General features: G+C 43.9%; 2 protein-coding genes across 6 annotated transcripts in view; one reads left to right on the top strand and one right to left on the bottom strand.

The window, feature by feature from the left end:
* The window catches only part of Dock1 (dedicator of cytokinesis 1), a 477546-nt gene that overhangs the window by 200871 nt on the left and 264540 nt on the right, over positions 1-12135 (top strand). The gene's annotated exons all lie outside the window — the stretch shown is intronic.
* Positions 1-12135, bottom strand: part of Insyn2a (inhibitory synaptic factor 2A) — a 57863-nt gene that overhangs the window by 2937 nt on the left and 42791 nt on the right. The window lies entirely within an intron of this gene.

Below are 12135 nucleotides of genomic sequence, written 5' to 3'. Positions count from 1 at the left end.
TAATTTAAAGCAATTTACAATATTATATCATGGCTGTAGATTGTTGTGAAATATTTCAAATAGGCTGATTTTCTTTGGAAAATAACTTACTTGCTTCCATGGGTAAAGCATTCAAGTTGGTGTCAAAGTATATAATGTATCTATTGAAATGAAAAATGTGAAATACAAAGAACCTCAGTGATAATCCTAGACTTGTCTACAGGTACATCATGGAATCAAATAGATCATTAATAGCAGGAGTAGGTAGGAGGTCTTACCCATATACACCAGATGCATGAAAGCTCTGTTCCTATGCAGCTTGTCACTGATCAGAGAATTCTGTTTTTCACCTGAAACCATCATGAAATGAAATGACCTTTTCCGGCATTCTCCTTGCAAAGTATTACTTGTCTGAAAAACTCCTAAGAGCCATAGTGTCCCAGTGACGCTAAGGAGAGTGGCGTGTTTATCAAGGCAACACCAATAAACAGTACTCAGTTGTTATCAAACAGTTTTTCAGGAGGCAGCATGGATAGTGTTTGGTGAAACAACACAAATTGCAATTACATCACTGGAGTCATCGTGTGCAAACATGTACCACAGGGAAGGACATTTGCCAGTGGTTATGTCTACGTTAATAGAAAGATGACATTAAAGATGATTTTTTAAATATATGTTGCTTCTTAGGACATTTCTCGGAAGAATGCTGTCAACTTGCACGGAGTCCTCACTTCTCACCATGTTCATGAAAAGATGCACTCTGGGTCCCCTCACTCTTATTCTTAATGGGTCCCTTTAGCCTTTGGGTTGGGGTCCCCTGGCTCATTTGTTTTTCTGTGGTGATTCCAGTGTTAGAAACTTCTTCTCTATTCAGTTTGTTATTGTGGCATTGGGGTTTGAACTCAGGGTTTCATGCTTCTTAGGCAGGTGCTCTTACTGCTTGAGCCACTCTGCCAGCCCATAGGAAGCTTTTCTTCCCTTCCTGCTCACCTCTTCCCCTCCCTGAAGCCCTGTGGTTTGGACCTGGGTACCAAAGAATTCTGCTGTGTCCTTTTCCCCTTGTCTGGTCTGGATGCTAGGCGAAATGTCACTAGAATTCAGTAAAGTCTTGGCAGTGATGATAATGCGTGAACTCATAACATTTTATAACCAGTGGAACCATAAACCATTTATAAACATGAAATCCTATTGATTTAGAGAACTATTAATCCTAGCCAAATTTTGACATTTTGGAAAGACAAAACAGTAAACCTGTATTATCTCGAGTTTTAAAAACAAGTCCAAAGCCCCATCTAATGAACCATTTTATGTTTTAAATATGGTGTCCTATTTTTCTTATTGTCAAAGACTAAAATTTTACTCAAAAATCACAAAAAGAAATTTGTCAGACACGTTTTTGGCTACTTATTCCCCTGCTTCCCAAGCAGAGCTGCTTCCCCCACCTCCCCAGAGAGTAAAAGCTCACGAACTCAAGTCTTGCTAATCCAGAATATGTGCTCATGGAGGGATAACTGTGAAAGAGCAGACCTAAGGCCCCTCCCTAAGAAAGACAAAATGTTCGTGAAAGAGTTTCCTGAACTATGCCATGATTTGAACATATATATGTACTACACACACACACACACACACACAGAAGAGCTAACTGTAACAGGAGGTTATTAGAGAATTCTCAATTTAGGCATTTAACTAGGCAAACGAGTCTCTCGGTGGAGTCTGTGAGAAGTGGTGTTGAGTGTAAAGGTGACACTTTTACCAGGGTGTTTGGATAATACTCAAAGCATGCCCTCCAGGCTAAAGGCCATTTCAACTGTCCTGGAGAGCCATTCTGAGTTATTAGAATGGAGGGTGGCGCTAGCATTTTCTAGACTAATGTCCAATCCCGGGCACCTGTAATTATTGAATTCCCATTAAGCAACTACATTGGGTACATTGGAAGTCCTGTTATTAACCAATTTATCACACCACAGAACCATGTAATCACAGAGTAATCTAATCTGAGTTCTTGTTAACAAAATGACTCGACTTTATCTGTTGAGCAGATTCTGGTTTGCACTCCTCCAGTAAGCCACCCTGGCATGTTGCAACTGGAGAGGGTGACTATGATCTGTGAGTGCCCTCCAGGAAATGCCTGCAGCGGGGACCACAAGCCTTGCCCCTCAATGCCACATCTCTAGAATCCAGGTTTCAGGCATCTGCTTGTGGGATGATGTGTGTGCATCAGCCATGCAGATTGCAGGGTGTGTGCTGGCTGCTAAGTTGAATAATGTGCTTTGTGGTTCATTGCTGTCTGCTTAGAATTTTCTAGTTGGTGAAAGGGGTATGCCAGGTCACCGGGGGGTTCGAAGCACACAGCTGGCTGGACAGGACAGTATCATAAAGTTAAATATGGTTAATTCTGGCCTATGTAGAACCAAGGTCTCTTTGGTCTTACCAGCCAAGTAGCCAAAAAGAGTAATACCTGCTCTCTTGGTGAAAGCAGAGGACTTGGACATCCCAGGGCACTGCAACTCCTACATTACAGTCTTCACTACCTGTGCAAAGCATGTTGTTCTTTCTAGGGACTGGGGGCCCTGCTAGTGGAGGGGCAATGGCCCAGGCATGCATTGGCCTTTACCTTGACGTTGGAATGTCCAGCTCCCTGCCTCTCCCTGCTGACTTCACACAAGTAGGGTGGGTGCTGGGTCACATCTTTGCCCCTTGCCTCCTCCTTCATTGTCACTGCTTTCTCCACCTGGAACACCTTTCCTGGCTCTTGCCATGGCTGGCCTACCTGCCTCTAGATATGCATATCTTCCACACTGTCTGACCCCACTCCCACCAGTCCCCCATCCTCCATCCTGTCGGCATTCCTTATGTACATTAACCACAAAGAGTTACTGTGTTTATTTTCATATTATTTTGTCTCCAGGCTCTCAAATGCATGTGCCATGGCCAGGAAAGAGCCTTATCCTATCTCTTCCCTGCACCTCCAGCAGGGCCTGACTCACGGCAACTGCCTAAGTAATGTATCCAGAATGATACTGTGCCTGTCATCCCAGTTGGCCTGACCTGCTGTGTTCTAGCCAATAACTTCGCTGTTGTTGTCTCCTTCCCCCCAGAAGGTTCTTCCTTCCCACAGATACACAGGGCTCCTTTGGAAGGTGCTGATATGTGAACCACCACTGGCAGAGTCTGCAGCCTGGCTTCAATATATCCGCATTAAATTGAAGATCATTCTGAAGCATGTTCTGCTGAACACACCCCAGGATCCTTTTGGAGCCTGGGCCAATGTCCTACTCCCTCTCCTTAGGTGTCTGCAGGGAGATTGGTGGCTTGGTGGCTTCAGCAGGGAGTGCCTGTGAGTGGTCAGTTCCTGGGGCTCTGCTAAGGGAGACCTGGGCATATCAGTTTGTTCCCTTTGCATTTTTCCTGTGCACTGAAGGACGGTCTGGGCCTGAGCTATTGTTTTTCCTGTACCATTAAAAGCAACCTGCTTGCACCATGTAGTTTGGACCTGTCTTCCCAGGGTGGTACCAGAACAGAAGCTTATCCTGCAACCATGCAGGCAGAGAGAAGTCTGAGCTTCAGATCCCTCCATGCTTTAGCACTCTCTGAGCCATCCAGGTCTCCCTGCCTGTTACACTTAAAGCAGGAGGCCACTGGTGTGCTGCCTGACTCGGGTCCAGTCCCGAATTTGTAATGCTCAGGCCATCAGCTGTGATGTCATCTTGGATGCTCACTCCTCAGCAGGATAAGCAGCCTGGACAAAGTCCTTGCTCTTGATTCCACAGCATTAGTCTGAGGGGCTGGGACCAGGTCAGCTTTCCCTGGACAAGGCATGCTCTCCTTAATGCCCAGGTCAAACCCAGCCTGCTGGTTGTACTGGGTGGGATGGAAATAGTCCTGGGCTGCTGGGTGTGTTTATAAGATGTAATTCCAGGACCTCTCTTTATGACCCTCAGTAGCTCTTCTTTCTCTTTTTATACCTCCATTCTCCTTCCTTACAGCAGAACCAGTGAATGAAATTCTTCATGTTAAGAACTCCCCATGAGCAGAAGCCCTTCCTCTGTGCATACCATTGCAAAGCCTGGACCACATGCTCCTTGAAGCATGGTGATGCATTTTTAAAACAAGTTGGGGGTAGATGTAATTTCTTTGGTTTGTTTTTTTCCTCCTAAAAAAATGAGCATTAAGTACAGGGACTGCCTTATAACATTATTATTCTGTATATTTCCCAAGAAGTGAAATTTGGCCTTCTATTTTAGGCTGCTCTCTCGGCTCACACCAAGCTTTGTTTCCACCCCAGAAGCTGCACCCCAGAAGCTGCTAGGTCTTCTAGTAACCCTTCTCCCAGCCACTCCATGGGCTGTTGCAGGACAGGATCCTTGTCGTCTCTCCTGGTTCTACTGTTTTCTGATTCTCCTGGAAGGACTCAGGCCCTGCCAGATAATTTTCAAGCTGTTACTGACTCCTCAGGTTAATTGAACGCATTAAAGGAAGTCTCTTTTCTATAGTCCTCTCTGTGTAGCAGGGAGGACTTAAAAGCAGGTGAGTTTGGCTCTCAAGCACTTGCTTGTTTTGTAGAGAGGAAGAAAACCTGAAATGTTTGATTTCTCCAGCCCACGAATGCCACGTGGCTCAGTGAGCCGTGGATCCCAAGCCTCTGGTTTTAATTCTCTCTGAATTAGATCACAGAGTCCCTGGTGCTACCTGTGACCCTGTACTGACTCACACTCTGCCATTGTGGATAAATCAGCTCACCTTGGGAACCTGAGCTCCCCTGGCGGTGAAATAATGGTGCAGTTGCACTCCCACTCACAGTGCAGTCCCGGGAACATCCATGTGGGGCCCAAGGGAGCCAGCACATTGGGTATTGGATGCCTTTTAGGGTGTGGTTTTGCATAGGGGAAATCATGTCCCCAAAGCACAACACTAAATGTCAAGTGAAGTCAGCTGCAGTCTGGCGAGTTTTGGGTGAGTACCATGGGTCACACTGGCATTGTTCCAGAGGAATCTGAAAGCTAGGTTCCAGGCCTGCCTCTCTCATGTGTGCTAAGGGAATGTGAGCAAGTCCTTTCCTTCTTGGCCTCTGTTCATATGTGTGACCCTGGTGACCATTCCAGGCAGCGGGAGAAGTAAGATTCAGAGTAGTCATCGATCCTTTCTGAACATACTCCACAGGAAAGTCTACAGGGCACTATCAATCCAGCATGTCCCAACCAGTTCTTTTCCTAGTCTGTCTCCATTTCCTACACATGGCTTGTGGACACCATTCCTCCAGCAGAGTAAGCCACAGACCTAATGGTCTCCCGCTCAGTTGTCCTTTCTGCCTTTCTTAACAGCTGAGCCCACTGAATTTGCCCCTCAAGAAAATCTCCTGTGTTCTTCCCTTTTGGGCATGCCTCACTAACTGTCCTAGGCTAGAAGGGCAGCATTTTCCCTTTGGCACTTGAAACAGCTGAGTCTCATTCTTTTACTATTTGATCAGTTCCACTTGGTTGCCAAAGTCACTGTAGGAAAACTGGCAAATGCCTTGACAAATTCCTACTCATTCCTCAAAACTGAAGCCACATGTCACCCCTTCGTCCAGTGGAGTTTCTAGAATAGCCATGTCTACACCCTGGTTACCATTCTCCTCTGGCCGGGTTCTCTCCATACTTCTACTACAGCGGGTCTCATATGGAATGGCAGCTGTTTTCTCTGTCTGTGAGCTCACTGAGGCATGGACCACGCTGAATCTGTCTTTTGTCTGCAGTACACTTAGGTTGTGCTGAGTTTAGAGCAAGCTCTCCTTGTGCACGGAATCAAAATAACTGATGAACTGAATCAAATCTCCTCACTCCTAATCTCAGCAGAATGGTGCCGCCCTATTTTCTGTTCTCCATTGAACATTTGTTCTGTTTATAGGATTATATTTATTCTACCTACATATTTATTATACACTATAGTATGTAATGTATAATTTATTACACATATAATACGTACATGGTATATGCCTGTAGTTCACATGTGTGCATATACGTATATGGATTCCATTCCAACATAGAATTAGTAGCTTTTTAATACTTTAAACATGGACTTGATTCACCACAGTTTTTCATCCTTCTCCAGCACTATTTCCATAGTAGGTGCATAATCCCATAAGAGGTTTAAAATACCGGAAATTGGTGACCGATCAGTAATATTAATACTGGAGCTATACAATCCATCTCCTTTTCCTGGTGTTCCATGATCAGGAAATTGTTATAGTTTTTTTAAAAAAAAAAGTATTAGCCAGATATCTGAGATATAAATTGTGCAGTGAAGTAGCTACCAGCAGAGTTAGACAGCGACCTTTCTGAGTACAACCTGGAGCTGTTACCAGCCTAAATACGCATCCTTGCTACCTTAGCCGCTGCACTCTGTTGTACAGGTCTCATCTAGTGCCCATCTCTGAGGGCAGGTCAGAGGCAGCAGGGCCATTGAGCCATGTTTTGGCCATAGAAAGGCAGGTGCAAACTCAAGTCATTTTCATTAACTCTGCCCATAATAATTTCCCTAGCAGAAAAGACACCAGATGCCTAACAAGACTGTCATGTGTTTATTAAGTATATCTTATGCCACCCTTCCAGAAGCCATGAAGATCATACATTATAATTAGAAGGATCAATAACTTATTAAATGTGTGAGTCAAATACTGCAGTTCCTGGCTTCAGTAAAGAGCACACAGCTTTTTTTCTTTGGGGTATAACTACAGTGAAATGAGGGAAACACAGGACTGTAATCCTGTCCAAAACTGGTTGCAGTGAACTGCCCAGGTGGTAGGACTTACTATAATCTTGGGATCCCTTCACTTGCCCTTCTCATTTGGAAGATGGTACCTCTTCTGTCTATGAAGCTGGTGATTTCTCAGTCTCAATGCTGGAACTAAGAGTGCAAAGGCACCTGACCTCCCTGAGCCTCCAGCCCAGAGCTGTGCTCCTAATTGTGCTAAGATGCTGCCTTCCGTCTTGAAGTTACCTAGAGAGCTGTCTCCACTGACATGGGACTGTCATTGTCCTTGTCCTATATTGGATCATAAGCTGCTTATGTATACTTGATCTCTGGGGCCATGAACTAAACCCCTGCTTCCCCATGTGCCTCCAGGATGTCACTGCCAGGAACAGGTTCTTCCAAGATGACTGGCACAGGGAAGAGGCTGCCGAGGACCAATGCATACTGTTGTCACTGGGAATTTCATGTGACCGAACTCTGGACTTTGTGGCAAGAGACTGAGCCCTGTATTTAGCCCCTAGAGAAATTTTCCCTGTTCATCTAAAAATGAACCACATTTATTTCCTCATGAAAATTTCCCTCTCATGCTGTTTTGGACATGGGCAAAAGGCCTCCTAACGTTTACCCTTGGGTACAACCAAAGGTCTGGGTACAGTTAACCTTTCTCTGTTGGATATTTTATAACACTTGCTTTATAATCCTATGTTGAGACAAGTAATCTGTTTTCCATTTTAGGGCTGTATTCAGGTTTAAGGTGTTACTAAAAGTTACTAATGTGCTTCAAACTTAAATCCTTAACATCTTGGGTGAAAAATAATATATTTTTAGAATTCTAATAGAATAGAGAAAGAGCTTGGATTATTAGCTTTGGGAATTTTCAAGGAGAATTTTGAGGCCTGTCACAATCATTCTGTTTTTCTGAGGCAATTTACTTTATTAAAAAAATATGTCCTTATGCCAGAATGACGTGTGTAAGGTATTATGCAGGGATTGCCTTCTGTCGTCTTCCTCCCACCCTATCAACTCACTGTGCATGCACAAAGAGTGGAACCCTAAATACTGGACAGAAGGCTCACTTCCCCCGCCTCTGCATGTGTGTTAAGGAACTTAATATGCACAAGTGGTAGTAATTGAAGCAGGACTGAAAAGGGCATTTCCACTAAGAGATAATCACTGAATAACAAAGGCTGTTAAGATAGCACTGCTCCAAGTGGACTCTGGACAGGCTAGAATCTGCACTGCTTCTGCATACAAATGCAATCACCTTTCTCCACAGTAAGACGTCATTAGTCATTTTGTTTTTGCCTCTGCTGCTGGCCTGGTAGGCACCACCCTGACCAGCTCTTTTGGCGAATTCCTGGAATCAGTGAAGAGTCATTGCAGGTGTTTATCTGGGTGTATTTGCAACCTTATATTTTTCCTTCTTATTGGTGGTGGAGTAAATTACCCAGGATAACTTGAGAACACCCAACCTTCACTTCTGTGCATTCCTAATCCAGTGTCTTAATGTTAGGATGTTTTCCTCCTCTACCCTGAAATTCTTGTCATTTTGGGAAGGAATTTGCATATTTGAGGAGCTTCCTACTGGAGAAACAAAGACTGCCCTGCCCTGGAGTGTCCTCAGCAGCTGTAGCAATGAGTGTGCTCATGTGTAGCTAGGCATCCCCTTTCCATCCATGGAGATGCCCCTTCTGTCTCCATCCAGGTCCTGCCTAACTCTCTAGTTGAGGGAGCTCCAGAGAGCACATGTATGTCTCCTCACATGACATCCTTCCACTGTGGCCCTGTCTCTTCAACATTTGCTTTTTGCCCCTAGAAGCTTGCCAGCTGCTGTTCCTTCTCCTCCTCAGCCTTCTGTGTCCAGGCTCTGTGGCATGTACCTTCATTTCTAACGGCTCCCTTTGTCCCAACACCACTGTTACTCTCACTGCAGGGCCTTCTGGTGAGGAGTCTGTGGTGTCATCAGTAAGATTCGCCTCCTCCTCATTTCCTAGTGCCTAGAGCACAGCTTCTCTCCTCAGGGTATCTTAGAAATGCTCACTCATTAATACAAGAGGTACAAATAAGCACCAACGGGAAAAGAATGAGGCATTTTATCAGAATGGTTGAAATTCCATCTACCCCTTGCCATCACAGACCATATCAAATGATGACAGCATGTTACACGCACAAGGACAGTTCACAAGTCTTCCTCCTTTTGTGGTTTGGAAAACAAAGCATGGGCAGGTGGTGGCATCCTGATCCATGCAGGTGCCAAGAGCTCTCTTACGGCTCTAGTGCATGGTTACTAGTGTCCCAGGTCACTTGTGTGGTGGCCTCTGATATAGAAATGAAGCCTGAGTGGACAGTGTCCTCCTGAATGATTCAATCATACCATTAGTCTGGCAATTAATGGTAGGAATTCCAACACTTCACTAGAGCCTTTAAATTCTGGAAATGATACTGTTTAATTAATCTGAGTCAGCATTATCATTTCCTTTTAAATCTTGCTTCCATCCCAAATCCTTTGAATTGAGGCTGTTATTTTCATAAAAACATAAAGATAGTTAGAATTCAGGCCATTTTCTTCCAGTGTTATTTTTTATCAATTAGCCATTTCATTAAAAGGGGGAAGGGATGGATTTGCCAGTGGGATCTTTCATTGTTCCTCTCTGAAACAATATGTGAACAGACGGTGAATCACTGGCAGCATGACTCATCCGATTAGTCTGACAAACAAGTTACTAAGATAGACTGGAGACAAAGGATTTCACCTGATTAGGAGCAAAGATTGTATTAGCAACTTAACCTTACAACATTTTCTGAACTAATTAAAACATATTTTGACAGGAAATAAGGATGATAAGCCAAAAAGTTTTACCTAAACAAAACTTTAGCTTGAATCTCTCTTAATCTTTCCTGCTGAGATCCTTAGTTTGAATATCTCAGTTGGTCCAGATCACAATCAAAGGAATGTCATCTTAGGGAAAAACTGCGATTATGTCAACCACCTCGAAATTCCTAGTTATCAGGAATAACTTTTGGTTCTTGTTGTTTCAGTAGGCTAATGAGCTCGGCAGTCAGTTCTGTGCTATGTGTGTACATCCACCAGGAACAGCGTTAGGAATGTTTTCTGGGGGAGAAACACCTTGTGGGTGTCCATACTTGTTTTCACCCCCTTCTACATGCCCCATTGGAGTGCCCAAATTAAATCCTTCCATAATGGTAAATAACCAGTTCATGGGATTTCAGAGCTGGGAGGAACCCCTTGGTGTGATCCTGCAGAACTTAAAGATGAATGGACACTGCCCAAAAGAGAGGGGACAAGTAGCCTTGCCTTTGAGCACCTGCATCTGAGCAGCAGGCTCTGACAGGCTGAGGCTTCCAACCTTTCACTTGTGCTCCTGGCATCCTTTTCTCTGAAATTGCTTCAAGACCTTTTGTCCTTTTGATGTTTTTTTCCAAATCCTATATATTCCCACAACAGAATCATTTTTTACGAAAAAATGTGCACTGCCTTCCATGGCAAAGCTACACATTTATTACAGGGTTGTGTTGATAAAAACCACAGACAGCCGGGTCTTTAACATAGCACCCTTCTCATTTCCCTGGGCCAAGCATTACTGGAAATACAGGGATTCTATGCTGCTTCAAAAGAGCAGTTAGGTTTCAAGTCAAAATCAGAGTTTAAATGCAAGACAGGTGGGGTCAAATTTATTGACCTCCCGGGCTGTCTGCCTGCCAGCAAACAGGTATGACAAATTGCAACAGGGAGACATTGGCAGCTGTCATGGCCCCTAGTGTGCTCTAGCCTCTGGGATAACCACAGCTGTGCAACATTTTAAAATTTCTTTATTTTGAAACTCCTTTAACCTACTCAATCTCAAATGGGGTTTGAGGCAGTTATGGGGAAGTGGCAATGGTGGGTTGGGATTCACAGCAAAGTTCATGAATTCTAGGATACAGGTCTTTGTACTCAGGAGCCTGGGTACCAAAGCCAGGCTTTGGACCAACCACAAGCACTCTGACCTTGAGCTAATCCTTCCCCTTTTGTTGGGATTGTCTCTCTAAATAAATAGTCCAGTGTCCTCTGTGTCCTATTGTATCAGTCGTTGTCATTTGAATGGAATTTTAGGAGCCCCTAACTGATGTGCTACAGTCACCATCTCACCTCTGTCCTTCAGTGACATTGCTGACACACAGGATGGATGCTCCTGAGTAATAGGCCTCTCCCTTGTTGATCACGACCCTCTGCTCTTGAGCTACATGCTTGCCAAGAATATGCTGTATTTACTCCTGGACTTGTTTATGCCATTTGCATTCATTACTGAAATGATTTAATTATTTGAATGTTGCAGAAACCAATGAGGTTCAAAAGAATTGTTAGTTGTATGAGTCTGTAGAAAAAGTGGTGTGCTACCAGACACTGGGTTTGAAAAGAATAAGGACAACTCAAGTATGTGCTCAGAAGAAGTCTGAAGTCAGATTTCATCACGAGACATCATTCCACTTTCTCAAAAGGAAATCAGTCATGATTCATGGAAGATAACTTGAGACTCTGGTAGGGTTTCCTCCCTTCAGAGAAGACATCTCATTCTTACAAGATTGGCAAACTTTAAACCACATAGATGCAAGATTTCAATTTCCATGACTTAATTAAAATACCAGGCACACATCAGTGTCTATGATTTCCCCATGGCCTGGGTTTTCAGTTGACTGACCAGAGTAAGTTTTTACTTCCTCGATTGATCATTCATTCCTATAGACCTCATGAAACTTTTGTCCAACATCTGTTAAGTTTTGATTATTTCCAGTACAAAATGACAGGAAAGTTGGGAAGTAGTTTGATGAGCTGTTCAACTTGGTAGAAATAGTGATGTCTTAATGAATCGTTGGGAGACTGAATGAAATAAGGAGTTGGGGAGGCAGTGGGAGTCCAGCTTAATCCATTCTATTCACAGTGTTCCAGAATCTGCTTGCTAAGCCTGAGTAACTTCCATTTGCAACAGAACTCTGGGAGGGTGGGTGGGAATATTTTCTTGCTATTACTACTCTGAATGGAGTGAATTTAAACTACTTTCCTGCAAGAGACATCCCAAACTTCACTTTAAATCTAGCACCACTACTCTAGATTGCTTCCACTTGTGAACGGAGCTGATGCAGGTTTTGTTTGGCTGCTGATGACCTCATCTCTATTCAGCTTCTGAAGATGCATACCACCAAATCAATAGTCCCTGCAAGCCTATCTTCAGTAAAAAGACCTCTGTGAGTAGACACGCATATTTTGGTTTTGAAGACCACCATGTGATCATGTTGCCTCTGTCCTTGTGCCTGGGGTGTCCTCCTGAGTTCTGGACAATTCCTGCGGTGCTTGCACACTCATGGGTCATTTAGACACAGGGCCAGGGACTTGTGCATTCAGATTCATGATAATTGTTAGTTCAG

Source organism: Castor canadensis, chromosome 7, assembly GCF_047511655.1.
Source record: "Castor canadensis chromosome 7, mCasCan1.hap1v2, whole genome shotgun sequence".
In the NCBI taxonomy this organism is placed as follows: Eukaryota; Metazoa; Chordata; class Mammalia; order Rodentia; family Castoridae; genus Castor; species Castor canadensis.
This window is presented reverse-complemented; position numbering and strand designations above follow the sequence as displayed.